This window comes from Bradysia coprophila, unplaced genomic scaffold (genome assembly GCF_014529535.1).
Source record: "Bradysia coprophila strain Holo2 unplaced genomic scaffold, BU_Bcop_v1 contig_232, whole genome shotgun sequence".
Lineage (NCBI taxonomy): Eukaryota > Metazoa > Arthropoda > Insecta > Diptera > Sciaridae > Bradysia > Bradysia coprophila.
The window spans coordinates 10511254-10524141 of record NW_023503493.1 but is presented as its reverse complement, the minus strand read 5'-3'; the positions used below and the strand labels follow the sequence as shown (position 1 = coordinate 10524141).

The 12888-nt window shown below is 34.3% G+C and overlaps 1 protein-coding gene and 1 pseudogene across 1 annotated transcript in view; both read right to left on the bottom strand.

Moving 5' to 3' along the window:
- Positions 1-12888, bottom strand: part of LOC119076519 (potassium channel subfamily K member 18) — a 96457-nt gene that overhangs the window by 30900 nt on the left and 52669 nt on the right. The window lies entirely within an intron of this gene.
- Positions 11318-12614, bottom strand: LOC119076533 (annotated as a pseudogene).

The window sequence follows — 12888 nt, the reverse complement described above, 5'->3', positions numbered from 1 at the left end:
ATAGTCACCGATATTGTCGATTTTTGCTGTATTCAAGTCGAAAGTGTATTTCAGAATTTCGAAATTGCGGTGACTTATCGCAGATGAAGAAATGAATTGTTAATAGCTATTTTCATAATAAGGTAGTAAATGGGATTGTTTTGCGCACTAGATGTGAGATTGCCGATACGAGCGAAGCGACACATCGTGTGCGCAAAGTTCCCATTTACTAGCGTGTTAGGAACAACGTTTTATCTCCTGTAATGTTAGAGTCACCATAAAAACCGATTTAAAAAAATCAAACTGAAACATCAATACGTCATGACACCGTCACTCATTCATATTCCCCACAAATAAGACACAAATTAGTCACACACACTAGTATACACCGTCAAGAACTTGTCAATTTTCAGTGAATAAATGTGAAAGTATCGAAGTTAGCCGTACGCAAATGACCAATTGTCGAAATTTTCAGCTAACAAACGTAACGTCCTGTGAATGACGTGTTTAAATCTAGCCCATCTTGATTCTAAAAGTGACACTCAAATTGTGAATATTATGACATTACAGGAGATAAAACAAATTTCAACGCGTCGTTAGATGAGAATATCGTCAATGGGGGTGTTTCACCGCTGCCTTAGTAAAACCATACGTGAATGAGAGATCACTCTTTCGTATATGGTAAAACTCTACTCACTTTTTATTTTGATTTTTCGGCGCACTTCTCTGCGAAATTCAAAGACGCACATTGTAGATTGTAAATGGCGCCATCATGTACTAGTACTTTGTTGATAGGGAAATGCTGTGTATAGACTAAAGCTTAAATGTAAAAAAAACTTTTGTGTAATGCTATTAGATTTCTGGTTACATTACGGCACCGCACTATTTTATGCGAACCAACTTCCCTGCTATGACGTTTCGTTGATATTTACCAGAGCGAAGTTATTTCACCAGAAAACAGAGAAATGATAAGTTGGTACGCCTGTGGCGAGAAGGAGCATGTTGAAAGAATTGGGACCTACTTTGAGAGAATTCGTATGTAATTCTCTCCTATACCGTACACAATTTTTAACCTCAGATTTCTTCTATCTCGCCACAGACATACCAACTTATCATTTCTCTACCAGAAAAGAGAGTGCCAAGGATGAAGTACTGAAACAATGGTTTTGACCAGAACGTCATGAATCAACCGACTATACACTGTAATAACTAGTGAATTTGCGCCATAAATTATCGAGGATCCATACCTCTGTTATAGCTTCAGAATAGCTCTAAGTATTCAATATATCTATCTCTGAAAGACTAGGTACATCTGTAGAATCTATAAGTATCGACTTACTTTGGAGGGCTCAAAGGCATCGAGGACTTCTAACTATTCAGTGTTGATTCACGATGGATTGTATATTAGACTGTTTCACCCGGAAAATTAACGTCGAGTTTTCCGGGTGCGCATCGTTCTTCCGACACATTACCTATCTAGGAAAAACTTTGTAGAAGAAACTACATAACAATTTTCACGTTCCGCGTCGCGCAACGCGATTTTAATTTCCTTATAATTCGCTAAAACTGATCAGCTGATGTAAAAAATGTCATACATAAATGTCAATCAGCTAATCGTTTTTAGCGAATTATAAGGAAATGAAAATCGTGTTGCGCGACGCGGAACGTGAAAATTTTTATGTAGTTTCTTCTATAAAGTTTTTCCTAGATAGGTAATGTGTCGGAAGAACGATGCGCACCCGGAAAACTCGACGTTAATTTTCCGGGTGAAACAGTCTATTGTATATTCATTCAAATTTAATGAAATTTCGGCATAAATTGACACAAAATGTTAAAATCCAAAACCTGCTGCACAAAAACGTCTTACACTGCCCGAACAAACGTATTCTTCCCTGCCGAAAGATGTATACATTGTGCAACATTACAGTGGAAATTTTATTCTGCATAATATTTGGTTTAGCGAAATGTGTGCATTTTGAATTTTTTTTCTGCTCTATTTTCCGAAAAGAATTTACCATAATATTTCAACATGAAATGTGAACTGAATATTAGTTTTACTTTTAGTGTGTACTCGACATCGAGGAATGGTGGCTTTTTCGCTTTATCCATCCGAGATATGAATTGCTCAAATATACTTCCAAATAGAGAGAAAAAAAGAAAATGAAAATAAAATTCAGCTTTTAACGTAACAAGAATGGAATGTAAACCAAGTCGTTCCAAGTATACCGAGCTCAATTTTTTCGATTATTTTTTCGAGGTCACATTTGAATTAATTTAATCTGTTTGGCTTTTGGATGTAAAGTAAAGTTAATCCATTAAATAAATTAAGTTCGGAATTTGAATTAATTGACTTTTTCAGTTTTCATTTTATATGCTTTTTCAATTCGATATTTTTAACGCTACGGTTTAGTAGGAGGGTATGATGGTTGCTACTGATGAGGCTTTGATGAATATCAATTTTTTTGTATAGACCGAGGACTTGACCTAGACACTGTGAAGCGCTCAGCATGATTTTAAAGGTGGCCTTACATTTGTTCCAGTCATTTTACCTCGGGTTTCCAGCCATTTACTTGACAGTTGGAATAAAAACAATGAAAAAGTTAACAACGGATAAACGAAGAGCTAAACGTAGGCAAAACGGACGACTGTGAATTCAACTCAAAGCTTTAGTTGGTCTCTTTCTATGTTTTTAATCTCATTTTCGAAATTAGGATTCCATTCGGGCCTAAAAACAATTTCATCCAAAAAAAACGCGCGATTATCGAAAATTCGGATCAATGTTTTGTTTTATTAGTCCAGTCCAAACAAACTCGTCGAACTAACAATCCGCTCGGCAGTAAGACATTTTCACTGCTCCAAATGCCTAAATGTTGAAAAAGTGCCTAAAGCTATTCTTGTAAGACAACTTCCTATTTTAAAGATTTTAAATTTTCCCGCACAAAAGACCAATCGCAATTTTAAAATCGAAAACCAATTTGACGATGGTCATGCTCTGCAGCTATGGTTTCTCTTTCTTCGTATCCACTGTAGGTACACCCTGTTAATTCAATTTATTTCCATTGGGCGTCACTCCCTTCGTTGCAGATCAAACTTAGGATACCGAAGCTCCAACGGTTTCTTTCAAATAAAATCCGACAGAACCGAAAGGCACAATATCGAAATGGATTTGAATCATATATATGCTTAATGCATCCATTGTGATATGTGCATCGACAAAAGAGCTTTATGAGTACTGTTAAATGCATACAAGATGGTAAAATGTTTCAATGTTCAATAAAAGGTTTTCTCTGAATCCCTTTTAGTACAGCAATTGTTACAACATTGGCACAAACTTTAGTGTGCACCTCCTCAAACGTCCTAATTATACATACTCATTTCGTGCTTACAACTTAAAGCTAGTACTACAAAAATCATCGACTTTATGCAACGCGGTGCACGGCATAGACAATTGCAAAAAACTATTTCGATACTGTTCTAGGTGCGGCAAATTGTTCAATGATAACCTATGAACTTGCTGTTCATTATAAATTACAATGTAATGAGCAACAAGGTTATTTGAACAAAAAAAATGGCCTGCAGAATGAATCGTGATTGTTAAAATATATTAAAAAATATGAAGTGAAAATTGACTATGCCGCTATCCGGCACTCGAAGTAAAATAAACGGGTTTAAATAATTCGAAATTCATTGTGGAGATATTTGTTCCTGATTTCGGTCTCACTATAATTGTGTTTGACCCATTACAACAAATTTACATCGAAATTTACAATATTCCAATAAAATATCGAATTTAAAAGTGATAAATGTTTATTGCAATTGATACGATCATTTCAACAATAATTAAATGAAATGTTTTTTATACAAAATAAATATTATTTCAGGTGTTTCTGTTACAATTCGGTGTGTGTCCATTGTTGCTCGTATATACTAATCAGTTTAATTAAATGTTTTAATTGCAAAATGATGTTTACCGTAATGGCTATTGATCAAACATTAATGTTGAGCATTGAACCAATTTAAACTTTTTTTTTATTTATTTCCATTCCCAAAAATGTTGTGAATTAAACTATTTTGTTGTTAAGTAACGAATCGGTCGAGAATTAAACATTTTACATTCGGAAAGGGTTTAGGGCATAGCTTCAAAAACAACCAGCTGAAACCGGAATTTCGGAAATTTCAAGAATTTAAATTCTAAAAAATTCTTACAGCCAAGGACAGTCAAAAAAGTGTATTTTTATGATTTTCGTGTTTATCGATTTCAGCTGTTTTAACAATACAAATTACAATGGCAAAACAGCTGAAATCGATGAAACACGTATAGAATAAAAATGCACTTTTTCGACTGTCCCAGGCTGTAAAACTTGAGAATCAAGAATTAATTGTACGAGAAAAATAGGCACTGTTAAGACGTGGTATTAAGATATGAAAATAGATGTATCGACCGTTAAAAAATAAGTCAAATTGCTGCAGGTGGTTTTTCCAAAGAATCCGTTCCTTTTATTGTCGCTAAATCTATTACTTCATTTGCATCGAAAAGATGTTGAGTTGATACAGAATCTTTTGCTTCACTGATTTCAACATTCATTTCCTTTCATCCTTTCTGATCAGACATAACCACAGAGGTATCACATAAGTTACAGAGAAACCCGATATCAAATGTAACTTATGCGATGAATTGATTGCAGGGTGTAAATATTTCTCGTTGAATTTAACGTTACATATCGTGAATTATCTTCAAAGTGGGATTCAAATTTTCCAAAGTGGTTCCATCACTAAAATTTTGCTTAAGGGCTCAATAGTATAACGGAAAGAATGTCACGTGAGCGAAAGAGATTCAAGATATGGTAAAAAGGTGATAGACAGAGGTGCAAATAGTCGTCACGCATGACATATTTTATTTTTTTTTGTATTGCCGAGTGATTCCCAAGACATTTTGGTTCTATAATTGTTGTTGAATAATGTTCATTGCACTCATCATTGACATCTAAATTAAGTGTTTCACCCTCAGATCACCCTCACAATGAATAAACCCATTGTCCCCAATGTATTTCGTTTTGTTCTCACAAAATTGATAGAATCAGTTTAAGTTCTCTCAAAGTCCATCCCTTTTATGTTACAATAACCATAATAATCATGAAATGTGTCATTTCAGCGATTACAGTTGTCATTTCATTCAACTTATTTTTCCACATTGTAAGCTACACTCAAGCGTCTCTATACTATAAGTTTCTGTCAACTTTTTAGGTCGAAGATCCTAGATACTCGGTACACATCTTATAAGACCATGAAATAATTCATCTCATCCAACGAACGCTTACTTTTTTGTTGTGAATTATCATTGCGTCATTCTAAATTATCAGCCAACTGTACCCTTTATAACTCCTCATAACTTTAGTCATATTTACGAAACATTTTGCTTAATAAAGCTCCATCATATGCCATTAAAAATATAGAAAAAAAAACTGAAAAAGCGTCGAGTTAAAAGAGAAACAAATTCTGTGATATGATTCAGAAATTGTGGAATACGGAGAAAATGCTCGCATGTAAATACCATAAAATGAAGAAAGAAGAATTTTAATGTTCACATAAACACACATAAGCCGTAAAATGTTTCCCCATTACACTTAAAAGGTAAGTTTTTATTACATTTCCATAATAAAAATAAATAAAATTCTCTAATAATGCCTTCCACCGTTGGATGGCGTGTGTGGATGTGTGAGCGTGTTTGGATTGTGTGAGTGTGTATTCATTATTTATAATGACTGGGTTGGTCGAAGAAAGAGTCAATGTTCACATAGACCCAAAAATAGTAATCGATACAGCACCACAAAAAAAACTGATTAAATTAATCCGCGTAGTCTGAACAATAGAAATCACGATCCAATAATTCGAATCGAAATCCGAACATAATCGATACCGTTGCAGACTAACGCTGAAAAAAAAACAACAACACCATTACCATGACAATGGGATTTTCACCTATATTCGACATTAATAAAATCATTTAAATCGAACGGGGATGGCAATACCGAAAAAACAAATAAAAATAAAAAAAACGGGGAATCGCTAACATCAAACTGTGAATTTTGTGCTGAGTCTGGAGTGATTAGCCCATTCGAAAGGTCGGCAAATATCTACTAAGGTGGGTGGTGGATGAGAGAAAGAATGCTCATAGCTTTACGAATGGCACGAGTATTTCAGTACACTTAAACTCAAATTCAAGTTATATATTTCGCCCCATTAATGTACCATTCAGCATTCATTCACTTCAGTTTGAGCAAAAAAATAAATTTCATTTTGATGCTCTGCCATATCTTCGTTTTTAGTTGGTGTCATAACCGTTACGGAATTACGATTAGAATCATTAAAATCTCCCTTTTATTGCCCTTCATTTAGTCGATCTTTTTCTTTTTGATGCTGTCCTATGTCTGTTACGTTTTACGTGATGTGTTCGTGCGGCGTTATCCCATCAAGTTATTTTTTCCCTTCTTCTTTCTCTTCTATCCATTTTTACTTTTCGAGAACTGTTCATTAGCACTCAGTCATTCCCTATCCATGCAGGTTGTTTATGTTAGGAAGTCGTTATGTGCTTTTCCTTTAAAGTTTTCTTCAAATTGAATTAAAGATTTTTAAAAGTTTGGATGTTAACAATTCCAAGTTTCAACTGGATAATGGGTATTCAATGCTATTGTTTGTTTTTGCCAGTGTAGAGGTGTGAGCCGACCCAATTTTTGTTGGCGGCCAGATTTATTTGAATGTCTGTGAGATGAGCAGGATGACTTGATTGTCAGTTATTTATTATAGATTTGTAAGATATGGAGTTAGTGAACAGGAAACAATAAATTTAATTGTCGTCCAACCAGCAGAAACTATAATATGACTGAAACGTTATTGCAGTTCTTCCGCTATACAAATTGACCACGTTCACTTTTAATTGTCATTTATATTGTGAAGATGGTTTTGCGAAGATCGCAAAAGTGGATTTTTGAAGTGAAATGACAATGATATTGAAATTCGTTGCGCAATTGTAGCTACACATAGCAAATCAACTCAAAATTTGACAATAGAACAAAAGAAAAAATTGGATATATTTGTACCAAAGCCATATGAATTGTCAAATTTCATCCACAGAACCATAACCTCAAAAATATTTCTGTGTAAATCGCGTAGGCGACGTTGCTCAATTTGTATGTAATATCACGTAAGCGACGGTGATGTGGATGAAATTGTCGTTGTTCGGGTTGTCAAGGTTCCTGTTTACAGTTTCTTGGAACAAACCTAAGGCGACTTTATACCATTTATGTAAAAATGCCGAAAATTCGACACAAATTCATCTAAAGTAATCGGCGGCTCACATCTCTCTACACGAGCGTGCCGCCTTTATTTGAATACAGTTTCGAAATTAAAACCGAAAATCAAACACATTTTCGCTACTCTATGGGTCTTGGCAATATTTTCTCCCATTATATACAAGTCTTGTATCCCCACATCTATATGCAGATTAGTATGTTGGAATAAAACATTCCATAAAACGCAAAACTTTTGTATAAATTACTGATGCCTAATGTCTAACAATAACTTAAATATGAGCGGGAAAAAAAGAACGGAAAACTTTTATTAAAGCTTAATCTATGTGTGTTGAAAAGGATGTAGTCGACGTTAATGCGATATGGCGCCGAATACGATATTTTCGTTAAATGTTTCGAGGAGGAAACGTTTTATACTGTGAGGACTAAATAGTATGGACGATGTATACGAGAAAAAAGGAGTGAACCAAAGCAGCAGCGCTTCGTTTCACAACAAATAGAAGTGAATTATTTTCAGCTTTGATGAACGTGACATTTTTTATATTTTAGGGATTGTAATTTCGCTGTTTTATTTTTATTCTTTTAATTTTTTGAATGAAATTCTCAATTTTAATTTTTGATTTATAAACATTTCCTCACACAAAAAAGAAATTTATCATCGTTCGTGATGCTTATAAAGTTCGCATAAATTGTATCAATATTTGCATCTGAATGTTGAAATTACTGGGACTGGTCATGGTCTCCGTTAACAGACTTATTATTGAGAGCATATTATGTGAAATCATTCCAAGGATTGATTTTATTATAACGACTGCCTAAGGACCGCACAAGCCATATTTTTAGAATTTTAATTGGTTTAAACTGATAAATCAACAAGTAAAGCTTTGAGGCACAGCGGGTATACTTTGTACCAGTTTATACATAAAGAGGCTGATTTTTAACTTAATATTCACAAGAACTGCCGACTAATTACAAAAATTCTTTGGGGTAAGGCACACAGTAAATCTTAGCGAAGAACTCTACTAAAGCTCAGCGAAGAACTATAAAAGTTGAGCGAAAAACTTAAAGCTCAGTGAAGACCTATTAAAACCCAACGAAGAACTATTCAAGCTCAGAGAAGAACCATCAGAGCTGTGCAAAAAAACTATTTAAGCTGAGCGAAAAACTTTTCAAGCTATTGAAGATCAGCAAAGACTAAGAGTAATTTTACCTAGAGAGGAAATTTCGAACGAAATTACGTACAATTGTGGTCTCAACATGAAATAAGAAATGTTGATTGGTCCGCTTAAGTAACTGGGCAAATTGAACTATCAAAATCGTCAACGTGAGGTAAAATTTGTCTAAGAGCAAAGACATTTCAATAATGCTCGGCAGAGACTAGAAGTTATAAACGTACGCTGATCGTTGTCAAATGAGCGTTGACTTTGAACATATTCCCGCCAAACGTTTGAATGGAAATAATTTACCACTAAAGTAAGCATACCGATTTCTAAATCTAGTACTTCTAATAGCTAGTATCTTACGTACATCGTAATATTTTCTACCTTTTTGTCGTGACACTTTTGTTCTTTTGTGTCTTGGCAAAGCAAATAAAGTATGAATGAACACATGGACGTCTTCGAAAGTGAGATTCTTTACCTGTCAAATCTCAACGTCTGAAGAATGAAATACCGTTCTCGTACAGTCAAGTTTTGTTTATTGCTAGGAGTGCATATCCAAATTAGCCCAATTTTTACATCGTACCTTTACTCTGTCAATGTTGAAGTTGTTTCTAAAGTCCACACAAGCTCGATCCTTAATTTTCGAGCGACCCGCACATGTCTGCATTTTAAATCGCAATGTTTTATCCTGTCTGAATTTTGTTCGTAATTTAGAAAAGAATAACTTGCCTAATTGAATTTAACTTGCCCGGAATGTAGCTGAACAGATTGTTAAATTATGCAGCATGTATTTACATAACGGTAAATTAATTTATATCCTAGTAGGTACTCCAACACGCCAACAGTTCAGCAACAAAATATATATATTATAATGCGATAACACCCACTTTAAATACATTTTATACGGCAAAACTGCATTACCTACATAAATATAACATTTTTTTGCGAATTCTTTTCTCGCTACAGCCAGCAGATATTACATTCATTCATTCAGCTTTTAATATCTAAACAAAAAAAAAATGTTCCATTATTCAAGCTGGCTACACGTAGAGTAAGTCACAGCATTGGACCATTTCATATTCATTAAATCGGTATAAAATGTGTAAATTTAAATTATCTTGTTTGGTTTCACAATACATGACTGCATACGGGCGAAATTATAGTTTGTTCTGTAAATTTCACTGTTTTACTGCCATTTCAGTTCAACTATTTGATGTGATAATAATATGCATAAAGCAAAATTTGTGTGTGTATGCTTTGCATGGGAAATTAAATATAAATTTATAAAAAGAAATTGTTTGTTTTGATGATATATAGAGCTGTAGAATCGTAACAAATGTGATTTCTCGTTTTGATAGCCGAAATTATACTGTAACTGTGACAGTCATTGTTTAAAAAAAAGACAGTCAGATTTATGCTGCCTAATAAAAGGATATTTGGAGCCGTGTTTAAATATGTTGGGCCCATAACCTGTAGAAAATATATAAAGGGCGATAAATCCTTTTTGAATAATAATCGCAGATCGTTGTAACAGGGATTAGTTTTACTGCTCAAAAGTATAAACGGACACCATTTTGTAATAAGCAAGTTTCTACCATTTAAAAAATGTCTCTAAACATGGTTATTGCAAAAAGCTGCCGAATTTATCCAGTATCAATCCTAAAATTTGAGAGTGACAGCTTACACAAGGTGTTCATACAAAACACGTAAATGCTGGATGCAAAAATCCCCAAAATTAAATTTTTTTCAAAAGGCCGAATTCACAGCATGCCCAGTCCGACCACGTCGTTTGAGTATTTTGTCAAAAACATGTGGTCAATTTCCCGAAAACCATCCTGTGTCGTGAAGTTCTGTTTCTTATTATCGCTGGGATATAATCAGGAATATTGACTGCATATAACAGATAGAGTAAAGTATCGAAAATTCAATAAATCAAAACCGTTGTCATCTTCCGAAAGCTGTATATTCTAAACTTTGAATTCTTTTTGCACTCGTAACCATGCCAACTACTAACAATACCAACAAAACTGAGTACTAAATGCAACCGACTAATCGATTTATTGAACCAAGGTACTGTTGCCCTTCGACGCTATAAATGACAAATTACAAGCCTCTCATGTCAATCGTCAACTTCTACGATACTATTGTGATTCAGGGAAATCATTTATTCATTATCTTTGCCTGGGGAGTTTGCATTGGGTGAAACAACATCCGATTAATTTTGGTCAACTGAACAGCATCAAACAAAGCTCGTCAACCAGAAATCAGATCGATTTATTGGGGGATTTTCGATGATGGGGCAACTCTCTAAAAACCCTCGACATTTCCGTTAGGTTCTAAAAACTAAACACAGAATTGCTTAGATAACAATCATCTAATATTTTCTATGCTGTGAATACATTATGTGCCGTTAAATTCTGCAATCGAAATCGATTTCAGTTTGTGCTGATTCGTAATGGGACAAGAGATGGAAGTGATACTTTTTGCTGTGTGAGACCAAGGTCATTGAACACAAGAAGCATCCTTTTCCTTATTTGTCCCTATGTCTAGTGTTATTTACTAAAAACGTGAGCCTCTCAATTCTCGTCGTCGTGAAACAATATTCCTTAAAAAACGACATATCAAGCGACAAATGATGGAAAAGATGTTTCTTGAGTTCATCCAAGAACAACCACAACCACGACTCGTCCCATGTAATGTAATGTATATAATAAATCTATCTATTTCAAACACATGTGATACATAAACTGAACATTTGGTGCGAATATTCAACGCAAAGAAAATTAACACATTTTGAAATAATATATACGTTGATGACGACTACTCACTGGACTACCCACCAGCTGCTGATTTTTATACCTCTAAACCTTACTATTGAAAGCTTTTCAAAATGTTGAACATGCTATAGGCTGAATTTAAAATCTAGGACAAAATTTACGTTGAAACTCATACAGGCCCAGCCAGGCAATTGTTTCAGCAAACCTTTGTAAACGTTTCCAAAGTCAATGGATACAATTTCATAATCAGCAACTGATGTGGTTGCTTCAAATATTCCCCAAAAGTGATGATACATTTTTTGGTGGCTTGTGGTTGTTCGATCCAATCCGACTCAAATAACCTATATGATAGACGATTGCTTGACAGCATAATCTCATTGCCAAAGTACGTGATCATAAACAGATCGGCGATGAAGTAATACAAGATTGTAAAATGCATAAAAATTTGTAAAAAATCGTCGCCAACAACCTAAAAAATTTGAGACGTAAAAATGGCTCTGAAGTTGAAGTAATTAATTCATACAAAGGCAAGACTGTAAATTGATCCGCAAATACATATACCGCTAGTGCCCAATTGAAGTGTAAATATGTCTGAGAGAAATGACTCCAGGTCGGTTATCAATCTAACGAAAATAGTGGAGCACCGTTAAAATTGTATTCGAATCAAATCTGCCGTTTAAAAATCTAGTACTTCCTTATGTGTACATGAGCGTCGATTGATGCCTTTAAGTCCTGGAAAAACATGTTTTGCTTTTGCTTCTCTGGTACTTTTCCACTCGCTTGACTCATTCGTCCTATTTTTCTCAATTCATTTCCTAAGATTTCATATCTTAATGAACAACACAACAGTAAATACCAAGTGATTACGGTATAAAAGGCGACTATTATCGAAAAAAGAGTTTCAGAAAAAATAAAAAAACTTGCAAGGCAGAAAGCGATTTCACTGTTCCTATAATCAAATGGAAATCCGATTTGAAGAACCAGACTTTTCTCACTTTGAAAAAACGGCAAAAACGTCATCTCTAAACAACAAACCAGCGCTAGAATCCAAAATATTATCACAAATCTTACAAATCGTCTGAATTTGTCGTTGAAAAATGCTACATCCGCATCATATCGAATGGAAACGAAATCGAAATTAGAATCCAAAGTTTAACATTCAAAACTCCGAGCGCGATTGATAGTTTTACTAAAAATATCGTATTCACTTCCTTTGTACTTTTAATTGCACCAACAATCAATGATATGAGGAAAAGCAAGTAATAAATGCAATAGAAAAATTTCGTTCGGATTTCTTTGGCAGTTGGTCTATCACCTTTATGCCAGAGTCCAGCATAATAAAGTAAAGAAATCATTTGATTTATAACTTTATGAATTCGAACAGAATGCATCGTGTTCTGAGGTAGCGCTTATATGATGTTGTAGATGTTTGAAAATTCGAGGAATACTGAACTGGCGGCGTGAATTTAATGCAGCATATGAACTAACAAGTAAATATTTTTTCACTTTAACAAATAAATGAAAGCGAAATAGAAAATAACATCCCTCTCTCTCTTGTCGGCAGTCAAGTCATTTATTTTTAACGCCTTGATGTGGAAAATGACATGGTATTGTACAGTAATTCATTTGATGTGTTATTTGTTTACCAAGCGGACAAAATATGAA